General features: G+C 38.5%; 2 long non-coding RNA genes and 1 pseudogene across 2 annotated transcripts in view; 2 read left to right on the top strand and 1 right to left on the bottom strand.

The window, feature by feature from the left end:
* LOC145652854 (uncharacterized) overlaps window positions 1-5011 on the top strand; it is an 8641-nt gene extending 3630 nt beyond the window's left edge. The window contains exon 4 of the long non-coding RNA XR_014119124.1: window positions 4459-5011. This is a non-coding gene — a long non-coding RNA (uncharacterized LOC145652854). The remainder of the gene's footprint in view (window positions 1-4458) is intronic.
* LOC145652840 (NACHT, LRR and PYD domains-containing protein 12-like) overlaps window positions 1-25756 on the bottom strand; it is a 362627-nt pseudogene that overhangs the window by 124601 nt on the left and 212270 nt on the right.
* Window positions 15125-19578, top strand: LOC145652845 (uncharacterized). The gene is made up of 3 exons (XR_014119107.1): window positions 15125-15229; window positions 15566-15647; window positions 17792-19578. It is a non-coding gene; the product is annotated as an uncharacterized LOC145652845 (long non-coding RNA).

Raw genomic sequence — 25756 nt, 5'->3', positions numbered from 1 at the left:
TTCATAAAGTCTTAATTCTGAATGTGTTAGATGATGTCAATGTTACCTAATCATGTAGAGCTAGGCGTGTTACAATAGAAAAGCTGAATATAAGTGTGAAGGGAACTCAAGGGATTGGGACTAAACAGCTGTGTAGCCTTAAGAAAACCACTTATCAGTGAGGCTAACTGGCAAAAATAGCTTCAATTTGATAGGGAGCATAAAGATCGGACTCTGGAGCAATGGAAGAAGGTAATGTGGTCTGATGAGTCCACATTTACCCTCTTCCAGAGTGATGGGCGCATCAGGGTAAGAAGAGAGGCGGCTGAAGTGATGCACCCATCATGCCTAGTGCTTACTGTACAAACCTGTGGGGGCAATGCTATGATCTGGGGTTGCTACCGTTGGTCAGGTCTAGGTTCAGCAATGTTATGTGCCCAAAGAATAAGGTCAGCTGACTACCTGAATATACTGAACGACCAGGGTATTCCATCAATGGATTTTTTCTTACCTGACGGCACGGACAATTCCAGGATTCGTCGGGCTCAAATTGTGAGAGAGTGGTTCAGGGAGCATGAGACATCATTTTCACACATGGATTGGCCACCACAGACTCCAGACCTGAACCCCACTGAGAATCTTTGGGATGTGCTGGAGAAGACTTTGTGCAGTAGTCCAAATCTCCCATCATCTATACAAGATCTTGGGGAAAAATTAATGCAACCCTGGCCAGAAATAAATGTTGTGACATTGCAGAAGCTTGTGGAAACAATGCCACAGTGAATGCATGCCATAATCAAAGCTAAAGGCGGTCCAACGAAATTTTAGAGTGTGTGACCTTTTTTTTGGCCAGGCACTGTATATGCCCAGCAGTGCTCGTCTGCCTTGTGGTGTGTGATATTTGTGGACAGAAAGAGGGGAGGGGCTCCTAGCTTTATAAAGCCTGTGGTTTGCATTAATGAACACATGGGTCATCGCCTGTTGTTTCTGCATGCTGAGGTCAGTATGACCTCATAAGTGAAAAGGTATTAGGATGAGAACAAGCATAGTGCCCTACAGGTATATGTTTGTGTGCACATGTGTAGATGTTAGTGACATGTTTACATTCATATTGTTCACATAATGTTTAATAGTGGTGTCTCCCTGGCAATGTAAACATCCCAGTGTTAGTGAGAGATGGCTCAGACATTGGGCTAAACCACACTGATCCTGCTTGCTGCGTGAGAGAAACAGCTGGCAGGATCAGTGTGGTTTAGCTCCATGTTTGAGCCATCTGACTCTGACCAAGAGTCTCTTCAACAGGAAAATGGACCCCAATAAAATCTTATCGATGACAAAATAGTGTGTCCAAAACTCCAGCTGGTTGAGCTAAGATTCACTCAGTTATAAAGAGGCTGAATTATGTGTACTCTTCATTAAAGTGGGTGGTGTTCCCTTAATTAAAGTGGGTTGTGTACTCTTAATTAAAATGGGTGGTGTTCTCTTAATTAAAGTGGGTGGTGTACTCTTAATAATCCCTTAGAGCAATGCTGGTTGTGGAAGCTTTTGAAGCTGACTCAGGGGCGCCGTCAGGGATTTTGGGCCCCATGAAAAGATATGACACTGGGCTCCACCTTCCCATCACCCCAGGCCACGCCCACCCTGAAAATATAGCATTGTGCATGTAGTGGAATTCACTATTTGATGTAAGACTGAAATCATCTATAAGAAAAGTGCTAAAGACCATATTTTACAGTTTATGGAAGCTTTCTAGTCTTTTAAAAACAGAGATCTTTTCCAACACTAATGAATTTATTTCTCATGGGAACAATCCAGTGTGATCTGCCTTAGACTTATACAGAGGCCTTGAAACCACCTGCATCAGAGCCTCTGTTTTGCACATATAGACTCAAAAAGGTCTCTGACCTTAAGATACCCCAGAAACATTATTCATCTTTATGCTTTCAGACAGTCTTGCACCACTCTGCACGTGTGACAGGGAGCTTCAAAGCCTATTTTAATTAGATCACAGATCGTCTCATGAAAATACAGATTAACGTTTGGCCTTTCCTTTGCCTCAAAACATTTGATCACCTCATTCCCCCCTTTCATGATTTTGTCATGAACTATTGTCTCGCTGTCTCTATTTAATGTGTCATTGTTTTATATAAATGTTAACAATGTTGTGACTTTAGTTTATTATTTCTAATATGAACTATTGAATTTAACTGTGTGCCCTGTAACATTCTTTTCTTACTTATGTGGCCAACATCCATTGGGCATGACGAAGGTTTCTTATATTATCACACAAATATCTTAGGTTATACAGTTACTTCAGTTTATAAATTATGTTAATACTGTTATTTGGAATAAAATTACAGCAGGATTCTCCGAACAGAACACATACACCTCCCCTCTCGGCCAAAAACTTATCCAGAGCTATACGATTTTGCCAGGTCATTAATGACATAGCTTCCAATTGCACCGCCACTGCTGTTAGTGCATCAGTATAATTAATAAAATGATGCTGATTATAGTATATGTAATTTATCCAATCAATAGTTTTGTTTATAGTAAACCACCAGAGAATTGATTCAGATCCCGCAGCAATTTGATTTCTAGCCTTAAATTAATCTGAAGCCCCCCTATGAACTCCAATAGCATCAATGATACTTTATCATCCAAACTACCCTTCGGTGCCTCACGTTGCTGAAAACAATGATAAGCATCGTTGTGTGGGAAGTACAGCTTCAGGTACAGGAACCATAGGAAATGACACAATCAACATGACTCTTACCCCCACATACCCAATGAGCATCCGGAATTACGACACCATCATATTTCTGCATGAGACGTGCATGATTAACCAGGTCTTGTTCTACAAAAGTTCCATTGGAGTTGTCAAAATAATGGGTATTGTTAAAAGTTGAAATATAACAGGTTCAGTGTAATCCATAATCCAAATCCTACAACATTTCCTTGTGAAATTTCCCACATTTTTCCTCCTGTACAATAAAAACAATCAGGACACACTGTGGAATTCATCAAAGTAATACTTTTTTTCTTACAGTTGTAGCTTTCTGCACAGGTGTCTGCCTCCAATTCTCTGAGCTCAATGAGTTAATTCTGTTCACCAATATGGACGTAGCCAGCCCTCTATCCCAGTAAACCTGTCTCTTGTCTGTCATTATTCAAATCTTTAACCCTACACACCGCCTCCCATCATCCAGCGCTGGCGGTGGTTCAAACGGTCCCCATGGCAACCGCTCCACTCCAACTGTTGCTCTTACAGGCACTTGGCTAAACAACAACTGCAGCCAACAGAGCCCTTTTCCAAATCCTCCTTATTCCTTATTCATCCAATTTATGTCACTTAGTCAGCCGATACAATTTAACATTTATTAAGTCTAGCGATTTCCGACACGCCACACCTGCAGAGTTTCTATATATTTTCTCAAGCCAAAAATGCATTTGCACTCCCTGCATCTCATTTAACAAATTGCTATCCATGTGATTATTTTAGTCGCAAATCTATTCACTTGATTCTAAGTTTGTTAGATTTGTTAGATCTATTTTGTTAGATTTAACTGCTTATTGATTATTGAATATTGATTTAGCCAGAACTTACTTGGGTAAATTAGATATTCACTGTTCCAAAAATAATATTAACCGCCACTCGCTCTGGTTAAATTTCTTATCCTGTATATTTTAACTTTACTCTTCTCCTATTGCTGCTATTTTAAAATGTCCATCATATGTATGCTCGCTACTGCTTTAACTGTTACCAGTTTTATATACGATACCTCTATCATTTACTTTATATTTATTACTAAAACAATGTCTATATGTTTTGCATGCACGCATTTTATAATGAGATATTATTAATGACGTTTAGACAGATCTGTCTGCATATCCATTCACTTCCTTTGTTAAATGACCAAACCAAAATAATCTTAATTATAACCCAGAAAAAACTGTTATGCTGGTATGCGTCGTACAATACGTCATTGTTGATAATCTGTTAACTCGCGATGGCCACATCAACACAAACACAGTTTTTACAGACAAAACATTTAACACTTTTCTCTTAGTGCTGCTTTACTCACGAGATCTACTATTCTTCTCTTTATTCTTTTAATCTCTTTATTCTCTTTTTTTCTTTTATTATTTTATTCTCATTATTCTCTTTTATTCTTTTATTCTCTTTATTCTGCACATTTTCTTTACTTCACTTGTTGTGGTCACATTTATACAGAAACAACTGGAACAAACATACCTGTTAACATTCATCTCTTCAGCGCTTTTTTTCTCTGGAGCTCTATTTATTTCTCTTTATTCTCTTTATTCACTGCACATTTTTCTTTACTTTATCTTTCTTTATTCAACTGTTTTTTTTTTTTTCACTATTTCCCTTTACAGTAAGTTTTTGTGAAACTATTTTCACTTTTACCGGTTGATTTTCTAACTGTTACTCCATTTTTTGTTATTTTATATTTTTAGCAAACAATTCTCACTCCTTCAATTCCCAGTCTGCACCCTTAAGACCCCCAAAACCTGACTACAAAGCTCTGTGGACCAGGTCTGAATACCACCTATGCAGAATGTTTTAACAGGGATTTAAGAATGTCTAACAGTGTCAGGTGGGCATGACCTTTATATATTTTCTTCAAGGACACTTACATAACCATTTAAATTTTTTTATTGTAACGAATCTGCTGGCCTGAGTGCTGATGGGCGTGGAGCAGGATGCACAGATTCCCTCGATGAAGTGACGCATTTATTAACAAAAGACACAAACAACAATAGTGGCACTCATATACAACATGAAGGAAAGACATGACTCATACACGTAACAAAACACAGACTCTAGTAACATTGAACGAAGATTACATACGCATTTTACATTTAACAGCAGACTAACAATGACCAACACAGTACACACACTATCAGAAATTTAAATAGACAAAAGAGACAAGACATTAAGCCCCATACAGGTGCATACAATTACAAAGGGCGTGGTTACAAACATTAAACCCCCTGCACACGGCAGGCCGTACCATGTGACTTGTGTGTGTGTGGGGGGGGGGGGGGGCGTCCCGTGACATTTATAATACTTTTCCAGGTTTACACTATTATGTTCAAATCATACATTATTCAATATATGCAAATTGATATTCAATACTTACACCAACTGGTTCTTGGTATCATTATGTTCAACCTAAACTACTTCTATTTTTTTTAAAAAGGCGATCTTATTTCCTACCGCCAGGTGCCCATATTGCTTCTTCTGGTGATCCTTTTTCATAGCACCAAATGCCCATATTCTTTCTTCCGGTGCTGGGCTGGGATGTCCCATCCTTGAACCAAGGATCCCTCAACTGAGGCCCCTAGAGGCCTGTCAAAGAGGCCTTCTGAGGCTTTATGCTGAAGCCAACCATCCATATTCTTCTGCGTACAATATCATTTTATTACCTCACCCTGCACTGTGAAATACACATCCTATTCACAAAAGCACATGCTTTGGCTGGTAAAACATTTCTTATTAACACCAGTCTTGCTTGTCTTCCTAACTGGTTCAGTTCCTTCACTTTTAAGCTTCCCTAGTGTTATTATTACATATTTTAGTTTACTGTATCTAAATCACTACATAAGAGATTGTAGCCTGCACCCAGTAGTAGGAGGGTGTTTAGGGTGAAATAGTAGACTGTTTCTTTGTTGAGGTTTGTGTATATAAACATGTGATTTGTGAAAATGATTTAATTTCTTCTAATTAATAAACTGTTATAGTAGCTATAATCCTGATGTAATGATGCACAGTGTAGTGACATTTCACATGAGGAAAAAACATCAATAAAGGTATTTTTGAATGGATATAACTAAAAATTAATAATACATTTTCTTAGAATTATTACATAAGGATATATATATATATATATATATATATATATATATATATATATATATATATATATATATATATATATATATATATATATATAATCATAATCGAGAATCATCCATGAGTCTGAAGACATCTAGTTTTAATCACCCAGCTCTACTTATAATAGACAATAAAGGCTGAAGAGACTAACATTCCAGATGTAGTTTTATTTCAACAGTTATTTATTTTAATTACTACGAACAACAACAATGAAAGAGTGAATGTATGATGGTGCACAGACTGATGGGTGATAGAGGGGTGGAATATGAACATCGTAGAGAAAATAATGACAGGAGATCATTTTAATGTCAGAGTTGGTCAATGTTTGAATAAGTCTGGAAGTGGATACTTAGCCTGTACATGCACCTCCAGTTTTAAGTGATTTAAGTTTTCAAATGATTTGTACTTGATCACTTTAATACTAGTTATCAGAAATTGTACACATAGTACAATGATTCAGGAGTCACATTGATGTAAACACTTGGGACATGACAGTCATTCACATCCAGACTTATTTACCCCTCATTTATTTTCTAGTTGAGCTCCTCTAATACAGAAGAACATGTCAAAAAAACCAAAATGACTTTTATTTTGCGGGTTTAGAATGTGTATTTTGATGCTGGAGATTCATTTTCAGTCATGCTCTACATATTCTGATTCACCAGGGTCTTGTCTAATAAATTGAACACTTGAGTATATACATGAAATTACCAAGTAGCTGCACAGCATTTTCTACTAGGTGTCCTAGACATCTAAATGCACACAAAGTCATCAGTCACTATACATTGAGTGTGCAATATTCTTTTTGCTAAAACATCACAACAATGCTCAATGTACAATGCACTTATTAAAAGACAATATTAAATTCTTCATTGTTATTATGTTAAATGATTATGCTGGGATAGTGCTGTAATACTGTAAAGAAATAGTATGCTTTCTCATGTATACTTACATTTTGTAGGAGGATTGTGAATATTTTCAGCAGTGAATGGAAATATCCAGTCCTTTGCAATGCAAACATTGAAGCTAATCCATGCTAGAAGCCACTGAACAGTCTCTCAGCTTCCATCTTATAACTGCACCCAAAGAACTCCACATAAACTTCAGCTAAAATAAGCCTGTTCCATTCCATGATGTCCCTTAGTATTGGTAATCAAATTAAGTAAAAACAATATGGATTACTGTATCAGTTTTGCCAAACAGCTTCACTCGCATGTGCTACACTTCATCTGGCTTAGAACACAAAGCAGTGCGCATATTTCAAACTCACGTAGTGGGTAAACAAATAAGGCAGGTGAGGTGTCTGCGTATTCATCTAAGCGTCCTCTATTTGTTGAAACAGCTGCCAATCACGCCGCTCGTGCTTGGACATTGGTTGTGAAGTCATTTGATAGCTTCGCCTCCCCTTCCCCCTTCACACCTTGGTGAGGATTGCTGTCACTCAAAGACATTAACTCTTCATTCTTCAAACAGAAACTGTGGACTCTAAGAAAGGAGGGTCTTGTCCCTTATTCACCCCTGCTACACGAGTAACATCCATTTGCTTGCATATTTTGTTATTTTATGAATGAAAAGAACACGTGTTTTGTGCAAAGACGTGAGCAAGCAAATGAAGAGCTTTTCTAGCATTCTAGATACTTTTTAAACATGCCAAGCAATTGCTTTGATGGTAATTAAATTAATAATAACAATAATAATAATAATAATATATTACGGGTCTACACAGTCACATTTACTAAACCAGACATACTTGGTCAGGCTTAAGCTTCCCTCCAGATATTATCACTTGTTTATTTTACTGTATCTAAATCACTACATAATAAATTGTAGCCTAAACCCAGTTATAAGAGGGATAAAAAAGACTATTTCCTCATTGTGGTTTATAACTATGACTTGTGATCACTTTGATACTTATGATACTGAATTTAGCGTAGCAATAAACATCCCTGATGTGTGAAAATTATTTAATTTCTACTCATTTAGCAAACTATTATAGTAGCTATAACTTTGAGACTGCAAAACCCTGATTTAGTGATGTAGAAGCGTTTCACATGAGGAAAAACTATCAAGAGGTATTGTTGAATTTATTTTGATTTAGCTAAATTTATTTATTTTTCCTACATTGCTTTTATACTTGCACAGTTTTGTTGTACTTGCATAATTTTGAGTCTCTTAAGGATCTTTAAAAGAAATAAACTTGCTGACTTTTTGCAAGTTTGTCTTGACTGCTGCAGAATGCTATTATTTTTGGACATTCAAAATTCATTCTAATAAATAAATGTTGCATGGAATTGTCCAATTTTTAATTATTAGTATGTAAGGGTGTAAAAAAATTTAATCATAATGAAGAATCATCAATAAGTTTGAAAAAAATCTATACTCAGAATGTAGTTTTATTTCAACACTTATTTTATTTTAATTACTAAAAACAACAACAATGAAAGAGTGAATGTATGATGGTGCACAGACTGATGGATGATAGAGGGGTGGAATATGACCATCACAGAGAAAATAATCACAGGAGATCATTTTAATGTCAGTGTTGCTCAACGTTTGAATCGCCGTAGTGTTTTGACAGCCTTTGAAAGCATCTTATTCATCTTATATGATTTCTCTAATTTTGGTTTCTTCAGCTTGTTCTTCATTTTGAGGTTTTCATGATGGCAGAACTAAAGAAAAATAAATAAATAAATAATTTACAAATGTGCAAAAATCCAAAATAATCATATTATTCGTATGTGTCAATCAAAAAAACATAATTTAGTCCAATATGAAGTTCTTCCAGTAAATAGACTTAGCTAACAGCTAAATGAATTTCACTTCTTACTGGTGTGGTACTTATGAAAGATGCAAAAAGTGGTAAATAACTCCTACATCATCTCTTTCTCCGTCATGGTTCTGTTCTTTAGAGACATCTGATAAAGATGTCAACAGTTTACTGGCCTCTTCTAGAGTTGTCTGAGTGACATTGATGATGTATAAGAGGCTTCTGAGCAGGTTCTGGTCCACTGGCTGAAACAGACATGAAGGATTAATATTTCCCACTCGCCCTCCGCTGGGCCTCTTTATCCTTCAATAATCCTCACAGTCAGTGACAAATGGTCCATTTGAAATAGGAAAATCAGCTCAGTGAAAATTATCCATGAAATGTGACGATTAACCAATTGAATCTGTGTGTCGCGTGCTTGGGCTCACGTGGACCTGCATGTGATGTCGGCCGTGGGTCTGCAGGCGTTGCTGGATCAGTTCACTCGCGCGACTGATCAGACCCCTCCCCTCACACATCTGTTCCAGCAGCGTGTCATAGTTCTCACGTGGAACCAGGACGTGGAGGCCATGAACATGGGCCCTGGAGGAGAGGCAGGGCTGGGCAGGATCTGAGCAGCAGATCAACGCTTTGATCACTGATCTGAAGCTGCTCTTGCACACACTGCCACTGTTCCTCCCAGAATGGTCCTTCTTTACTGAAGCTACGAGAGCAAGATGAAGAAGAGTGCATTAATGTGACATGAATACACAACACAAAACAACAAAACAACGATGTGTAACGGTAAAGAGGTTATTAAAAGTATACCTTCCACACCTCCAGTCATTTCTGTAATGTGCATCTGTTTTCTGACAACCTTTCATTAAATGGTGCCACTTAAAACACCTTGCAGGTGTAACTGTACAAATTCTATTAAGTCATTATCTTTCTGCTGAAGTCATTTGTTACACCTTCATTAAATCATTACACTCACCACCATCTTCATCTACTCTCAAGTGGAAATGGAAGACGTGATTTTTCAGGTTCCGCAAGTGAACATTTTTAGTAAATGAGGATAGCTTGGCTAATTCTGGATTGTGTCCCCGTGTTGTAGAACTGGTGTTTGCACCTCGCTCAGCGGCCTGCAGATGTCTGTACAGGTCCTGGGTCCTCCTGATAGTCTCCAGCAGTGTTGGTTTCAGTTCATGAATCTCCAACATATGCTGCTCCACTGCTGATAAAACCACATCAGGAGCTTCTTATATTTTTGTCAACAGCATTTTTAATAGTTATAATGCAAACAATTATGTACAGGGTATTAAAATAAGAAAAATCTTTAGCAGCAGGTTACAAGGTTGTTATAGATATATGTTACATCTATATTTGGTTTTTCACTTTGAAAATAACTTAGCAAGAGTAGTTTGACAAAAATGAAAGACCCCATCAGTCCCACAGTGCAGAGTGTACCTTGGATCTGGTATGTAGGATGTGTGAAGGCCTCTGTGTATCTCAGGCGTTGTTTCAGGAGCTGACTTTCTCTCACACTCTCCTGTAGCTGCCCAGACATGAGCTAAGATCATCACAGAGAGACAGAGTGATACAAACCCCAGGAATCACGCTCAGCCCTGCACTGCCACGCCTACCTCTTCCCACACACGCCTCCAATCTGGTTTACTGGAATACTAGCACACACCTGATCATTGTTTCTCTCATCACTGCTCCCTTACTTAAGCTCCCCTCCCTCACACTCACGTCATGAAGTATTGCCAACCTTATTTTGCATACCAAGTGGTTCAGTTATGGTTTTGTCTTTCTGGTTTTCGACTTCTGCCTGACCCCTGGACACCCCTGGACTCTGCCCCATGTTATGGACCTTGAATCAACAGGACTACGAATACCTGCCTGACCCCTCTGATCTGTTTGATTTCACTATAAAACCTCTTGCAATTGGATCCTCTTCCTTGTATGTGTGTGTGCAATCATAAACACAGAGAAACCAATAGGTAGAAATAATGACTCCAAACAAGGATCAGAGCCCTTATACTGAAATAATCAGAAATGTCTTATGTTGGGTAAATTATATTATACATTTTATTGTCTAGGACAGCACTAGTTGCATCACTTCCCTTTCTAAACCTTAGTTTAGCTCCTTAGTCTGAATATAAACATGAACAAAGTAAATAAACATCAAATTCAGAGTGTGAGATTCAATAGAGTCAATTCAACTTAAGGAACCATTCTTTGCATCCAGACTAAACCTAGTCTTAATCTTTAGAGTACTGGTCCATTATATCAGATGAGTTGTGAATCAGGTGTATTTTTAGTATGTTAAGAACACTAAATTCCGCCCTGCACCTGGTCTGACTGAATGAAACGTCGGGTTGCTACCTGGAGCTGCTGCTTTCTGTTCTCAAGCTGTAGAATGAGTTTGCCCACATCAGATTCCAGATTATTCAGCTCTGATGTGGTCTCTGCTAGCGCAGCATCTTTCTCAGCTAGATCCTGGATGTGACCTTCCAGAATGTCATGCAGCCCCTGCTCACACACAACAACAATCACCCTCATAAATGCACACACCCCCTGCTGCAGTGTTACTCCCTGCTGCCCCCGTCTGGTGTGATGAGGAATATTGGTGCAGAGTCCTTCTCTTGCAGGGGTCAGAGTTCAGGCAGGGGTTAAATGAGGCTCCAAGCTTCACAGACATTTTGTATAAAGCTGAGGAGTGTGTCTGGTAAAGGTGTCGTTCCCTTTCAGACCTGTGTTTTAGTCCTTTCTCTTTTCACACTTTTGTTTTAAACCACAAGAAAATGTTTATAATAAATGTGCAGATAATATGCTTAGTGAGCTCTATAGGTCTTTTGTATTAAGAGCATATTTTTGGACGCCTGTTTTTACCTGTAGGTTGCCATGTGTTTGGAGACACCCACCTGAATCTGTTTCTCTTTGTCCTTCAGGGCCTGTTGGAGGTCGTTTTTACTGGCCTCATGTTTCATTTTGGTCTCATGCAGCTCAGAGTCTTTCAACTCCAACAAGTTCTTCAGATCCTAAATAGAGAGAGAGAGAGCATACATAGAGTACAAATATACTAAACATTTAGTTCAAATGGATTTCCCTATATAGTATACAATTTATAATTTTTAATGTATTCTCATAGCCTAATTAAAACATTAAAGTTTTAGTGTCTTAAAGTAACAGTTTAATAAGCATACATGTATGCAGGAACATGCACCTGCACACACATACACACTCACACGTATGTCATCCTCTTTCAGGGTGGTGAGTGTGGAGTTGTGGGCGTGGCCAGGCTGGTGTCCACTGCTCTGATTGGTGCTCCTGTTCCTCAGCTGATTGATTATGGTGTTCTGAGCCTTGAGCTCCCCCTGCAGCTGTTCTATGTACCTGACAGCCATCACACACACACTCGATTAGGCTACATTTTATTTCACATGTTCATTTAGAGCTATGAGATGGACTCTCTGCACACAGATTCATCTTGGAATTACATTCCAATTACATGGAACTACATGGAGAAACTCCACTGAAATCACTGTGACATTAGAATGGTGTGTGCCAGCTCAGGACTAGGTACTATAATATAATTGTCTTTTGCTAAGAATAAAAAACAAAGCATTTCTAAGGATAATTTCTTCTATAATTAAAGTACAGCAATTTACTAGCTAAGGATTATTATTGTTTAATGAAGGCCCTAAGGTTTAACTTAAGTGGTCAGAAATTAGCATTTAAAATGGAAATATGTCAAATAATTTTGTTGTTTTGATGTGGTTGTCCTGGAGAAACAGCCCGAGTTTCTAACTGGGAAATCTTCCATGAACAATGTTTCTTATCAGAATTAAATATAGGCCTGTACCGACCTGTGCAGCTCTTCAATGGTTTCCTCTGATTGGCTCTGATCCTCAGAGGGCGGGTCTTGTAATGTGTAGGCTTGTAGCTGGTTCTCTAGCTGTAGGCGGAGCGTCTTCTCTTGATGGAAAAGCGCTTCCATCTTCTCCAGTTCCTCTCTGCACCTGCTCAGCTCCTGACAGGTGGATGAAGAGCATTACGTGAAATGAAGAAATAATTCAATTCAAGACACGTGTCTGGTCCTGCTACTGCAGTAGCAGTTAAAACTATTCTAAAAAGGAAGAGAATAAAGAGGCTTGGGCAGAATAATTTATGCATTTGAGAAGGTCAATTTATTGCCTTTTCAAGTTGTATTTAGATTTTTTAGCGCCCTCCCTTTATCTAGGTGCGGAGTGTGATTAACAAGTGTCCCCAGTCTCGTCCTCTCAATTAACCGGCTCTGATTACAAAAACTAGACTCGGGTCTCCTCACGTCTAAGTTTTGCTGCGTCGCCACTGGGAAACGCTCCTCTGCCGCGTTGTAAATCTGTTCTGTACAACTGCTGCACTTCTGCGAGCCGCCCTCATGCTTGAGGAAGCATATACGCATGCGCAGGTTAAAGTTGTCCTTCTGCAGCTCGGATATCGTCTGGATTAAAAAAAAGAGCAAACAGATCGGATTGATGTTCAGACAGACAAATATTATATTTTCAGCTTGGCAGTAAAATTGCATACCTGCGTCATTTCTTTTAGTGTCCACGTTTTGTTCCTGGTCAACAATTTCCCATGTTGAGAAAAACTCATCATGTTTCTCTATTGATTTAATTTGGCCTTTCACGATCGTTCCTGAATCCAGGGGATACACGGATAATATAAAATATTTTAGATATTTCTATAATTAACGGCGCACTTAATTTAATGATATAATAAATCATGCAAGTAATATTGATACTATTGCTGAAAACTATTAGAATATCCAATAATTCTGGTCGGACTATACCTTGAAAATCACCTTGTCCTCCTTCAGAAAATCATGTAGGTATTTAGTGTGTTGGAACGCTTTTAAATAACTTACACTTTCCTTAGGTTGTGATGTCATAATTACATTAATGCGTCTTAGTGGAACAGTTCACTGACGCAGTAACGCCAGCAGTGGCAATTTGACTTTAAGTGTCTGACTTTTATCAAGCAGTAAAACCATTGTCATGCCTCTGATAAACCTGATCAGGAAGGAGACGTAACGGAAACCACAAGGTGGTCAATTTCAGAACTACAGATATTAGTGGTAAATAATGTGGCTAATGAGTGAATTTGTGCTCTACCAAAGTTGGTTACTAACACTAAATGGTAGCAGATTGGTAATTTTCCTTTATATAGCAGAGCATATTACTGTAAGTTCAAATAATATTATTTCTTTATCTATTTGAGCAAATTCCCGAGTCATACATATTATACAGTATAAGAACAATATGTGTTAAATACATTCATATTTGTTTTGTGAAATGGCACATAATATTATGTATATGAAAGTGCCGCAATTATTTTAAAGTTCTAACTGTTTTATAATAACATTTGTATCATGATCATGAATGACTTTCCTTTTCATTCACAGTTAATAATAATGAAATTAAAGAATTGTGTTCTTGTGCGCAAGAACACAAAAACATTCGCGAGAGTACAGTATGTGTTTGTGTGTGCAGAAGAGCAAGTTTGTGTAAGAGCAGGATATATCTAAACACGTGCAAGCAGTTTTGTAGCAGAGCAAAGTAAATGTAAGCGAGAGCAGAGCAAATATGAGTGAGCACATGTACATTTTGCATGCGAGCAAAGGAGATCCGTGAATGCTGCGAGTTACACGTCAATACTGTGTGAAATGTTTTTTTAACAAAACAGATGTTTGATTTTGCACTTTTGCCAACACCAGATTAATGCAGATTATGTCCCTTGTGGTGTTTTGACCTTTTATTCAGAATTTTTGTCTGAAGTCCCTTAAAACATTCACTTATGTCTACAGCTCCATCATAACCTTGACCTTAGATGTTACCTACTAGTAAACAGATCTGCCTGATTAACGTCTTTTAGCTCGTCTTCTTCTCAGATACATGTCTGGGCACAAACTAAACGTTCACATACTGTCTTAAACCACTACATCACTGGGCATGTGAACTGGACATGGCGATCAGCAGAGGAGAGACCCAAGATACCATTTGAAAATGGTTTATTCAAACACTCAAAATGGTTTGAACTGTCATATCAGGGGAGTGTATGCTAGAAACGAAACTTAATGACAATAAATAGTCATTTTATATAGAGTTTGTGAGCACAGAATAGGTATTACACACAAACTAATAACCTGTCTCTCTCTCTCTCTCTCTCTCTCTGTGTGTGTGTGTGTGTGTGTGTGTGTGAGTGTGTGTGTGAAAACCTAAGTAAACGTCTGCTCAGAACAGCTGTGCTGTATAAGCTCCATGACAAACAAAATTCTCCCACAGTCAAAATCTACTGGTAATTTACTGTCACTGTTCTACGCTATTCTGTGTTATTTAAATACAGTTCTATACTGTAGCTCTGATTTCTCTCTCCCGCAGAAGGTTGGATAAAGTGTTGTGACTGGTCACAGCAGTCCGGCCCCTAAAAAACAATTATCCTTGACAAAACCGGTTCAGTCCGGTTTAACGCGAAAGTGAAATTTTTGTGCTCCATTTTAAGAAGCGCAATGCAAATATCTTTAGAAAAGAAAGCCGGTGAGTATCTGAATCTGAGCTGTCAATCATGAATTTTATGAACTTGTACTACTCAAAGAACAAGTTCTTAAATTTAATATTAACAGAATTGAATATTAACAAGGTTAATGTCTGAAAACGTAAAGCTTTTAGCCGCTATTCTGTTGCAGTAGGTGTCTTCGTTTACGCGAAATAGAGCAATAGAACTGAGGTCGTCTGATTCAGAATAACCAAACTAAAGTCGTTCTTGGCTCATCTGAGAAATTGGTCCGAATCAATATGTTTACATGAACTGTATAAAAAGTACTAATAAACGCACTATATACTTAATATATTTATATTTTGTCCTCTACGCAGAAACAAACTGCGCAAATAGAACAGGCGTCGTACTGCAGGAAGTGTCACAAATGTCTCGGACTGTGAGCCAGTAGATCTAACAGTAAGTGTTTAGGTGTCCAACTAGATGTAGACTAGTTGTTTTATCAGGCTAAGACCGTGCTGTTTACACGATCATGTCGTAATTAGACTGACAGTGTGAGGTTAGTATTGTACCAATAGTTTGCATGTCAGTGTAACTAAAGAAGTAATATTTATAATATTTATTAGTAATATTATTAAGTGATATTTCGACACTGTTTCTTTGTATGACAGTGATTGAGTTAGTCTGTGACCCACTATGCACTTACAGAACACATTTTTCCTGTCTCTGTCTTCTTTTCCACTTTGGACTGATACTGTTCACTACACCCACGTTTTTGAGTTTGTTTTAGTGCTGTAACATTACGGTTTAAACTTTATGCATTATTTGCTCATTTTAATAAACCATATTTTGTACTTATAAAGTTAGTAAAGGTGAATGTCTTGGTCGTGCTTCGTTAAAGCGCGTGAATGTCTTGGTCGTGCTTCGTTAAAGCGCGTGAATGTCTTGGTCGTGCTTCGTTAAAGCGCGTGAATGTCTTGGTCGTGCTTCGTTAAAGCGCCTGAATGTCTTGGTCGTGATTGATTAAAGCGCGTGAATGTCTTGATCGTGATTGATTAAAGCGCCTGAATGTCTTGATCGTGATTGATTAAAGGGCGTGAATGTCTTGGTCGTGACTCGTTAAACGGATATCTTGGCTGCAGTTCGGACTGTGAACCAGTAGATCTGACAGAACGTGTTTACACGTCCAACTCGGCTACGTGTTTTGAACTGGCTAAGACAGTGATTTTATACGATCGTGTGTTAGTTCAACTAACAGTGTCAGACTAGTATTGTACCAACGTTCAGTTGAATAATAACTGTGAGGCAGAGTCAGTACAAGTATTGAACCATTTTACATGTTTGGTTTACTCCTTTGTCGGTAAGTTATTGAATGGATGAAAGATTGTTGTGTAATATTTTTTGGCATTGTCTTTTGTTTCAGCATAAAGCTGAACGTCACAAGAAAGCCCACCAAAAACAGAACAGAGTATGTACAGTTACACTGTGTACTTCCTTATTCAAGTATTTAGGGTACGTAGGAAGAGTCTGAATGAGTACTGCACAAACTAACTAGTGGTCTCTGTTGACGTCGGTGAAGCTATCCGCGCGTTAGCGCTTCATGGTCAAGTCGCCGAGATTCAAATTAAATGCGCCTATATGCACGATATTGCGGCATTTGGTTGCTCACTTCAAACTAACGCTCTCTAAGCATAGAGAAATGCAGACTAACTGTTTTTTGAAGATCTTTGGATTAGACATGTACTTTTACTACAAAAATACAAAATGAAGTGTATTTGATTAAAAGCAAAACATTCACAAAGTTTGAACCATGAGCTCAGAATACTGATGTTATATATATAAAATGTGTATAGTGTATGAAGATGTGCTGCTGCATGAAAGTACACATTGCTGGTATGTATACTTTGAATGGATATTGCATCAACACTATTAAAAATATGTTAAAGTAGCTTAATAAGCACTGCTCAAAATGATTTTCCTATAGAGTGCTTCTCAGAGGTTTATCATACAGCTTGACTGCCAGCTAAAACAGCACTTAGCACTAGTGCAATATTGTACATATCTCCAGTGCTGAAAAATCAGACTGAAAAAAAAAAAAAAAGATTGAAGGCACTTGCTTATCAGATCAAATTTGAAAAAACTCTACTGTGCCAGTTTTTTTTTAAAATATATTTATATTGAAGTCCTACTTTTAATGGGGTTTAAATGCTCACTCATACAGAGAACATATGTTTACTATATCTATGAATTTTCCCATAATGCCAAATCAGTTCCACTACCACCAAAGAGTGACAGCCTTTGACTTTCACAGCTGCAAGATTTGGCAATTTCTAGTGTACTATTTTTTTTTTCCCTTTTTCAAAAACCAGTATTAAAATATTAATGTGGTTAATGGGGCTTAGAGACAGTTATCTATAACTTACTTCTTTTCTAATTGTATTACTTATTTTAAGTAATGTGGTCATTTACATAATGTTCTATAGGTCTATGCAGTCTTTAAAATCAGCTTTGGGTAATTATGTTTGGTGTCATTTGTGACTTTGTAAAACATAACTCATTACATATCTGATAAAGTTTTTCTTTCCCTGATTATCAACCAGCAGAAGAGAACTGGTGTTTGCTGAATCAGAAGAGACCAAGAGTCAGATGTGTAACTTTGTGCTTTAAGTCAAAGTAAATGTAATGTGTGTTGTATTTGTCCAGTAGAAAGAAGAACACAAGTATATGTATGTTGGAGAGGAAACAGTTTTGAAGAAAGATAACAAACGTACACCCATTTTTACACACACTCAAGATAACTGAAACAGAAATATCACAGAAAAACATCTCTGCATACATTTAAAATTGCATTTATTTAAAGATTTTTTTTTTTTCTCAGGAAGTAATAAGTGTCAGGAATGCTGGATGTAAGACAATCTCAGGTTGGAGAGCAAATGTGCAAACATGGCCCTGAATGTTTCTGTTGCTTACAAAGGCTGTAGGCAACTGACCGTGGTCATCTACAGAGCAGGTGAAGTCCATTCATTTCACATGCACTGGTGCAGGTGCTGAGACACAACAGACAAATAAAACAAATCTGACTCAATACTCTAGTATTCGATGGTGAAATAAATGTCAAAAGAAGTCATTTTTTTTAAACCATTGATGCGAGGTCCCCTATGCTCACCTGTCTGTTGTCCCAACTGGTCAAGCCCACAGTTCCTTCTCCCTGTTAACAACAGAGAGAAATAAATCTTCACGACAGATGTTTCTTTGGCTCCAGGGGAAGTAGAGGCAGCCTGGCCATCCTGGCACTTGTCCTGCCTCTTGTTTTTATCCTCAGTCTTGCATGGCCGGGGCACACGGTTGCGACGTGGCACCAGGGAGGGGGCAGGCGGAGCTGGGCGCGCAGCTCTGCTCTCTACCTTATGTAAGGTCGCCCTCCTGATGAGCAGCGGTTTGTGGCAGCTCAGGTCATACTGGTGCTGGGAAGCTTCGACCTTGGAGGCACACTGACGGGCTGACGTTAGCCTCTCCAGGTCCTGGTAGAGGACCTCACCCACTTCTGGCCTGGTGTAAAATGTGGAGTTCACCTCACTGTGCTTGTCCTGCACCTTTCCTGGGACTTCCCTGACATGTTTGTGGGGGACATGCAGGGTCACAGCAGGCTTTGGGCTTTTCTGTTTGAGAGCAGCCAGCTTTGGGTGGAGGGCGGGTAGCCTTGAGATGGATGGAGCTGGTGGAGTGTGATCAGCCTTCACACTCACAGCACTGCTCTTGGTGTGTGGCTCTACAACCAGAGAAGGGAACCGAGATTTGCTGCATCGCTGACCTTCATCCAGGAGTCTGCCTATTGACTTTCCACCATTATTTCCATCGGTGGCCTTCAGCAGTGCCACTAATGTTGTGCCCGTGCCAGATTTTCTCAGGTTTTGAGAGACTTGAGGTTTATATGGCTTCCTCTGGGGGACTCCAGAAATTTCTGGGAAATAGTGGCTGCTTCCTCCTCTTTGCGAATTAACAAAATGAAAAGGAGAAATATTTGGGTTGGCCATTGCCTCTGTAGGGCTTTTTTGTGGAGCTGGGATGGTCTTCACATCAGGGAAGAAGTTCTTCTTTGTACTTCCTGTTCCCCTCATGATGATCTCACTGGGGAAAACCAGAAAATATATTAAATCTTTTAATACTTTACAGATAAATATTAAATTATACCTCTATAAACTGTGTGTGTTTCGTTCGATGTCGGTCATCGTACATGTGTACACGTTCGTGTTAGTGTTATTGTTCATTGTTTACTGGTTGTACTCGTTGTGTGTGTTTCTGCCTGTCCCTATATTCAATGGTTTGTTACATATGAGTGCAGTTACCGTTGATTACTAATCTTTCGTGTCTAATAAATGTTTGTCTGGGACGAGAGAGGTCTGTGAGTTCTGCTCCTTGCCCTGCAGGACTCGGGCCATGACACTTTTCTTAATCTATTCAATATTCTCTTAAAATGATCAGCACACAAGTAACAATTTTAATTTGTTCACGGACATATGCGTAAATTATGATGGGGATGCTACATGTCACTACGGTTGAAAATGAGATTGTAACATTCCTAAATGGCTATTTTTATCCACACCACTTTTTGAAAGTAAAAATGTTAATGTTTCATCTACAAGCAATCTTTCCTTCATTTATTAGTTAATTTAAGTAACACGCATGTTTTAGTCACCGTGTTTCTAATGACAGAATCTGAAAACTTTCATGATTATAATCTTAAAACGCCTATAATTTCACACAATGTCAAAACGCAGCACAACTGATATTTCGTGAAACGAAAATTAATTTTAATCAAAATACAAAAGTTGTATTACAAATATATCTTAAACTACATTGCTGATACTTTTTGATGCCGACAAGTATACAAACGCCATAAATGTGGATGTTCTTCCTTTTAGACCAAGCGCTGATTTAAGTGAACGCACGTGCCATCGATGATAAAAGGGTTGCGAATTTAAGGGAAATCAGAAACGAATCCAAAACCCAGCACTTTTCAAGAGAAATAATACGCTTTGTATATAAACACACGACGTCTCAATCTAAATAACACATGGAAATTATTTCCTTTGTGCATTCTTTTCATATAGACGTTTCCCAGTTTGCCTTAAAGAGGATAGTTAGGCCTACCTTTGATATCGGAGAAATCTATAACTGACAATAATCCAATTTATCCACAGGAAAATGTGAAATAACAATTGTTGAATATCCTTGTAGTTCGTAGTTTGATTTGTCCAGTGTGCACACTCTGTCAAAATGGTAACCATGACGCCAGTTAAGCCTTTTTCTGTGACGACACAAACACCAGGTGTGACGACATAAACACGGCTGTCTCGTTTTAGCATTACTAAAATGTACTTCTGGACTGTGTATTACTGGACCTTTTGATTGATAGTTAGTGTAAGTTAAAATATCTTATTTCCTCTCAAGCGCAGACGTTGCTTCGGCAAAAAGCTCCGGTGTTCTGTCCATTAATATATTAGGCCTATCCAGCTATGCAACTGTTCATCTTATTTGTTTTTGATGCATTTTTTCAATGTATAAACCATTCACATATACACGGTAAATGTGTATAAAATTTCTTGTATTTCTAATATTAATTGAATGTTTTGCCCCCTCAGTCCCTTAATAATATCAGATCATTCGAGCTCTGTTCACTTTTTTATGTGGTGCATTATAAGAACCCACATGTAAATCTCCCCATGCTGACAAACCTGCAAGTAACATATTTTCTTCCTCATCTCCCTGATGCTTTTTGTTTAATCTTGCTAGCTATTATTATTATTATTATTATTATTATTATTAACATTTATATAGCACCTTTCTCAGACTCAAGGACACTTTACAGGCAGGTATCAGCTGTTATAGTCACTCACATGCCGATGATTAGTTAACATGCTACCGTAAACTTCAACCTAGATTTTGGTGTTTTTCTCCTCCTGTAATGGTACACTGGAAATGATTAGATTTCTTTGGCTAAAGCAATGTCTTCATTAAGTCCCATTTCATGTGAACTTATTTCTTTCTTTTTTTTAATTAAATCTGGCAGACAACCTTAATAATCATGGCTTTTACACTTTGACCAGGTGGCTAAATTCACTAGGTTAGCTAGCTACCCTGAATCATCAAGAATTGATTCAGCAAACAATCAGGATAGATTTTCATTTCGTTTTGATTCAAACATGTCAGGACAAAATAGCTAAGTAAAGGAAATAGCTAGGTTAGGTAGTTAACCACTCAAAGTAGCTTACTTTAGGTAGATATTGGTCAAAATGCACTCTTAACTAGTTACACTAGCTAGCAGCTGTGATTATGCTGTGATAAACAAATATTGACAATCATAGATTTTAGATTCCTCAAAACAACTATTCTATATTTTGATGACATCTTTGCATGTTCTGGGTCTTTATTTTTACATGTGCAGAGCACTAGTGCAGTGAGGAACAAAGTGCATCAAAAATTCTGGTTGTGCACAAGTAACCGGCTAAGGTTTTAGGATTTGACTTTTAAGACAAACAGAAATTTTGATGCAGACAAGAGAGGCATGTCTTGTTTTTGAGAGGCAAATTCTTGCTCTTTTAGAAAGATTCTTGTATATTATTGGTATTACAGCTTTTTTGATGTACAGCAATAACAAAGACCTATTAATGAATAACCAGCTAGAATTTGCTTTAAAATGTAATTTGCTTTGAATAAGAGCACCTGCCAAATGCTGTAAAGCTTAAGATCTGTTCTTGGAATGTATCCTGGACACTGATGTAAACTATCAAAAAATGTATCGGGATATTCTGCTTTATTCAGTATTGAAGTGTCTGCAAATTGTTTTTAACTTATTAGTTGCCAAAAAAAATAAATAAACAAAAATAAAAAATGGAAAGACACACTGCAGCATGTAGGAGCATCTTTAATGGGTATGTTAGTATTTATTCCAGCTCTGAACCCACATATTTAACCAAGCATGGAAAACTGCATAAAGGAAAGCAAGGCAGAACAGACTGAAAACTGTCAAAATATGCCAATGTTCAGGCAAGCTTTCGAAAGAGAAAATGTCACATACAGTGTTACGGTGAGCCAGTGCATAATGCAAGAAAGAGTGAGATAACTGGGATTAACAAATGTCTACAAAAATGAATGTAAAACTTCACATTTGAAGCTTTGAAAAGCTAATATGATTAAAGACAGCTCCATATAGCATGATTTTAACAAAATGAAATATAAAGGATAGAAAAACAACAGGAACACACGTGTGAAGTGCCAACACCTTGCGTGTTACGTGAAATGGAACTAACAAGTAAAACCAAAACGATCGTGACAAATAGGATAAAGAAACACTTAGTTTTAATAAACAAACAAATACTCAACAAAATCAAAGACAGACAGCAATACCGGGTAAGCATTTACGGGAAAGGCAGCGTAGACGGCAAACACAGAGGGAGAGCACAAATGAGATGTAAACAAACAAAACAGGAGCAAGGAGCTAGGTGTAACACAGGTTCTTATCACAAACACAATGAAAGACAAACACACTCTAACCAAAACAAAGCGAAACAAAGACCGACGAGAACTAACCAACAACCAAGAGAGACATATTATCAAACATATATCAACGAAGGCACAAGGAGAAACGAAAGCTAACCATAAGCGACGAGAAACAATAACTGTCAAACAAGATACGTAGGAACGTTTTTTTTTTTATAAGACTATAATCAGGGATAAATTAGAAACAGTTGGAGACAAAGGGGAGGAGACAGGGAACCATAGAGAATGACAAAACCCCGGAAGTTACTAGGTTGCCTGGGAAACGGGGAATGCTCCGGTCTGTAGACGTGACAGGCACACAGCATCATGGGAGTCACCTTGCTCCCCTCCACTCTCCTGACTGGATGCCAAGTCAAAGATTATAGCAGATGTCACATATATAAATATACACTGTCATGGCATGGCCCCCTCCTCCTAGGCTCCTCGCTGTGTTTGACGTCACGTGTGTGTGTCTTCATTGCCACACCCCACCCATGTGTCATACCTGTCTCTGGTTATCTCCCTTGTTAATGTGTATATTTAAGGGCCTGGTTAGTTGTTGGTCTTTGTCGGTGTTTGACCCTATATGCACTGTGTCAACGTGCACAAACTGCTTATTGCTTGTTGTGTTTTTGTCTCATCACTGAGTAGTACTTTGTGTTTTGGTTTCATTGTTGTCATGTTCATTAAACATCTGTGTTTATACAATCACTCGCCTTTGCATCCTGCCTCTGGAAAAAAAAGGCAAAGAAGTGACGTAACTGTCCCAGTCCAGCCCATGTGGAGGAACTCTTCATAGTAGTGGGCATGCTCCATGCCAGTGCAGAGGGTGAGAGCTCCACTGGGATATTTAGGTAGGGTCTGGAGATTCACGGTCAGACTCTGTGGAATCCTGCCTGCCCTTCCTGGAATTTAGGATGGCGAATCTGCAGGGTTTTACGTAACCGGAATATCGGAATATCGGGACATTTATGGGGATTATGGCATGGATGAGGTCTATGACAACAGTAGTCTTCGGGCCGACGTGGATTCTGACCGCTTTATGTATCCTTCAATGAATTTGAAGGAGTCCCTCCACGAGGGTCCCACTTTTGGGGTTGGAAATGGAATCAGGAAACTCCAATGACGATGAGCCCCAGGAGTCTAAGCCTTCACCCCTGTGAATCTGTGAGAGTCCACATGTTCGCATCAGCTGAAAACAGGAAAGGTGGAAGCATCACCAGGACTCTATCCCGAGGCAGGTGCATCATCTGGCATGCACTCTGGCTCACCTGCCCAAAAAGCGGTGGCTGCAAGCACCTCCTCCTGGACTCCCCAGTCCTGCTGCTTGTTTGGTCCCCTTTCACATGTATCTGTTCCAGTCACTGTCCTTATCCCCTTCAATGGTACCAGGTTGTTCCCTTGGCGTCCCTTTGACTGTTCCTCTTCCTGTTACTGTGCCTATTTCTGGGTCATTGTCATGGTCCCTGTTTTCCTCTCCTTGTCCTCTCCATGCTGGCCCATGGTGGTTCAGTCAGTCCTCTGACCTCACCATTTGGTGTTGGTTTGGGGACCGTGGCCCGATAGGCTGGTGCGCCGGGAAACACGCGATCGGGGGGGCGGGGGGATGGTGTTCTGTCATGGCACGGCCCCTCCTCCTAAACGCCTCCCTATGTTTGTTTGATGTCGTGGGTGTGTGTGTGTGTGTGTGTGTGTGTGTGTGTGTGTGTGTGTGTGTGTGTCTTTGTTGCCACACCGCTCCCATGTGTTATACCTGTGTCTTGTTGTCTCCCTTGTTAACGTGTACATTTAAGGTCCTGTGTAGTTATTGATCTTTGCTGGTCTTTGACCCTATGTACAATATGTCTTTAGCTGCCGCTGCATGCACAAACCCATTATCGCTCATTGTGTTTTAGTCCTAACACTCAGAGTAATTCTTATTTTTTTGGTTTCATTTTTCTTGTGATCATTAAAACATCTATATTTATACAACGGCTGCCTCCCCATGTTAGACACTTGCAACAAAATGCTTTTATAATTGGACACAAAAAATTACAAAAAGGAAAATACAAGAATCTAAAGTTATATGAATGTATGGTATAACAAAGGATATTGGGAGTTAGGAGTGAAAGAAATGTGTAAACAGAATAGAAGATAAAGTATGTGAGGTATGGTTATAGTATAAAGTATGCAGTCTGTTCACTGCTATTGATATGGTGTCATATGGTCTGCAGCACTGAGCTGCAGGTATTCAGAGCTCTTAAACAGGAGTAATAAACATCAATAATTTTTTTCAGTGTAGAATGTCCAGTGTCCAGAATGGTTTTTAACTGTGTATGTACGTGTGTAAAAGTGTTGTACTGGATGAGGGCCTTAATTTTTTGCAAGAAGAAGCTCTACCTCTTTATCTTTGAATCACTTTCCTGGCAGTAGAGGGACAAATTTGTTGTTGGGAGCTAGCTTTGGTCGAGCTCCTCTTGCGGTAAATAAACAGCAGGTCAGGAAACCCAGATTATGCACTTAACTGAACACACCATCTTGAGGGCCCACCTAAACTGCTTGATGCGGTTCAAAAAGCAGGCTGTGATTTTTACCGTTAAATTCTGGGTTTGTTAAATTAAAACTCACATCTTGTGAGATGTGTCTCCACCTTCTGAGAAATGTGTAGGATTGGGGCCTGCAGCTTTTTCTTGCTGAGCTTTGTTTTCTTATGGCTACCTTGTTTTGGGATTCACCTGATTTTTTTTATTCTAGTATGTCAACTTCACTTTGTAATACATTTATGATCCACTATAAGAATCACCATTTGTGTGAACCAATTCAGTCTGATTCATATGGTATTAACATTTAACATAATGTTCTTTAGTGCTGTTAAAAATTAACTAATAAATAAATGCCTTCAGAAGATTCTGTCTTTTGCTCCTATAAAATACTAATTCATTTTCAGCAATTCATTGTTCTCTTCACTAACAATGGGGCTTCTAAAGTTAATGGTTCCTATTACATTTGTTAGTTAAAAAATAAACTAATAAATAAATGCATTCAGAATA

This window comes from Electrophorus electricus, chromosome 21, assembly GCF_041902795.1.
Source record: "Electrophorus electricus isolate QZ-2024a chromosome 21, ASM4190279v1, whole genome shotgun sequence".
In the NCBI taxonomy this organism is placed as follows: Eukaryota; Metazoa; Chordata; class Actinopteri; order Gymnotiformes; family Gymnotidae; genus Electrophorus; species Electrophorus electricus.
This window is presented reverse-complemented; position numbering and strand designations above follow the sequence as displayed.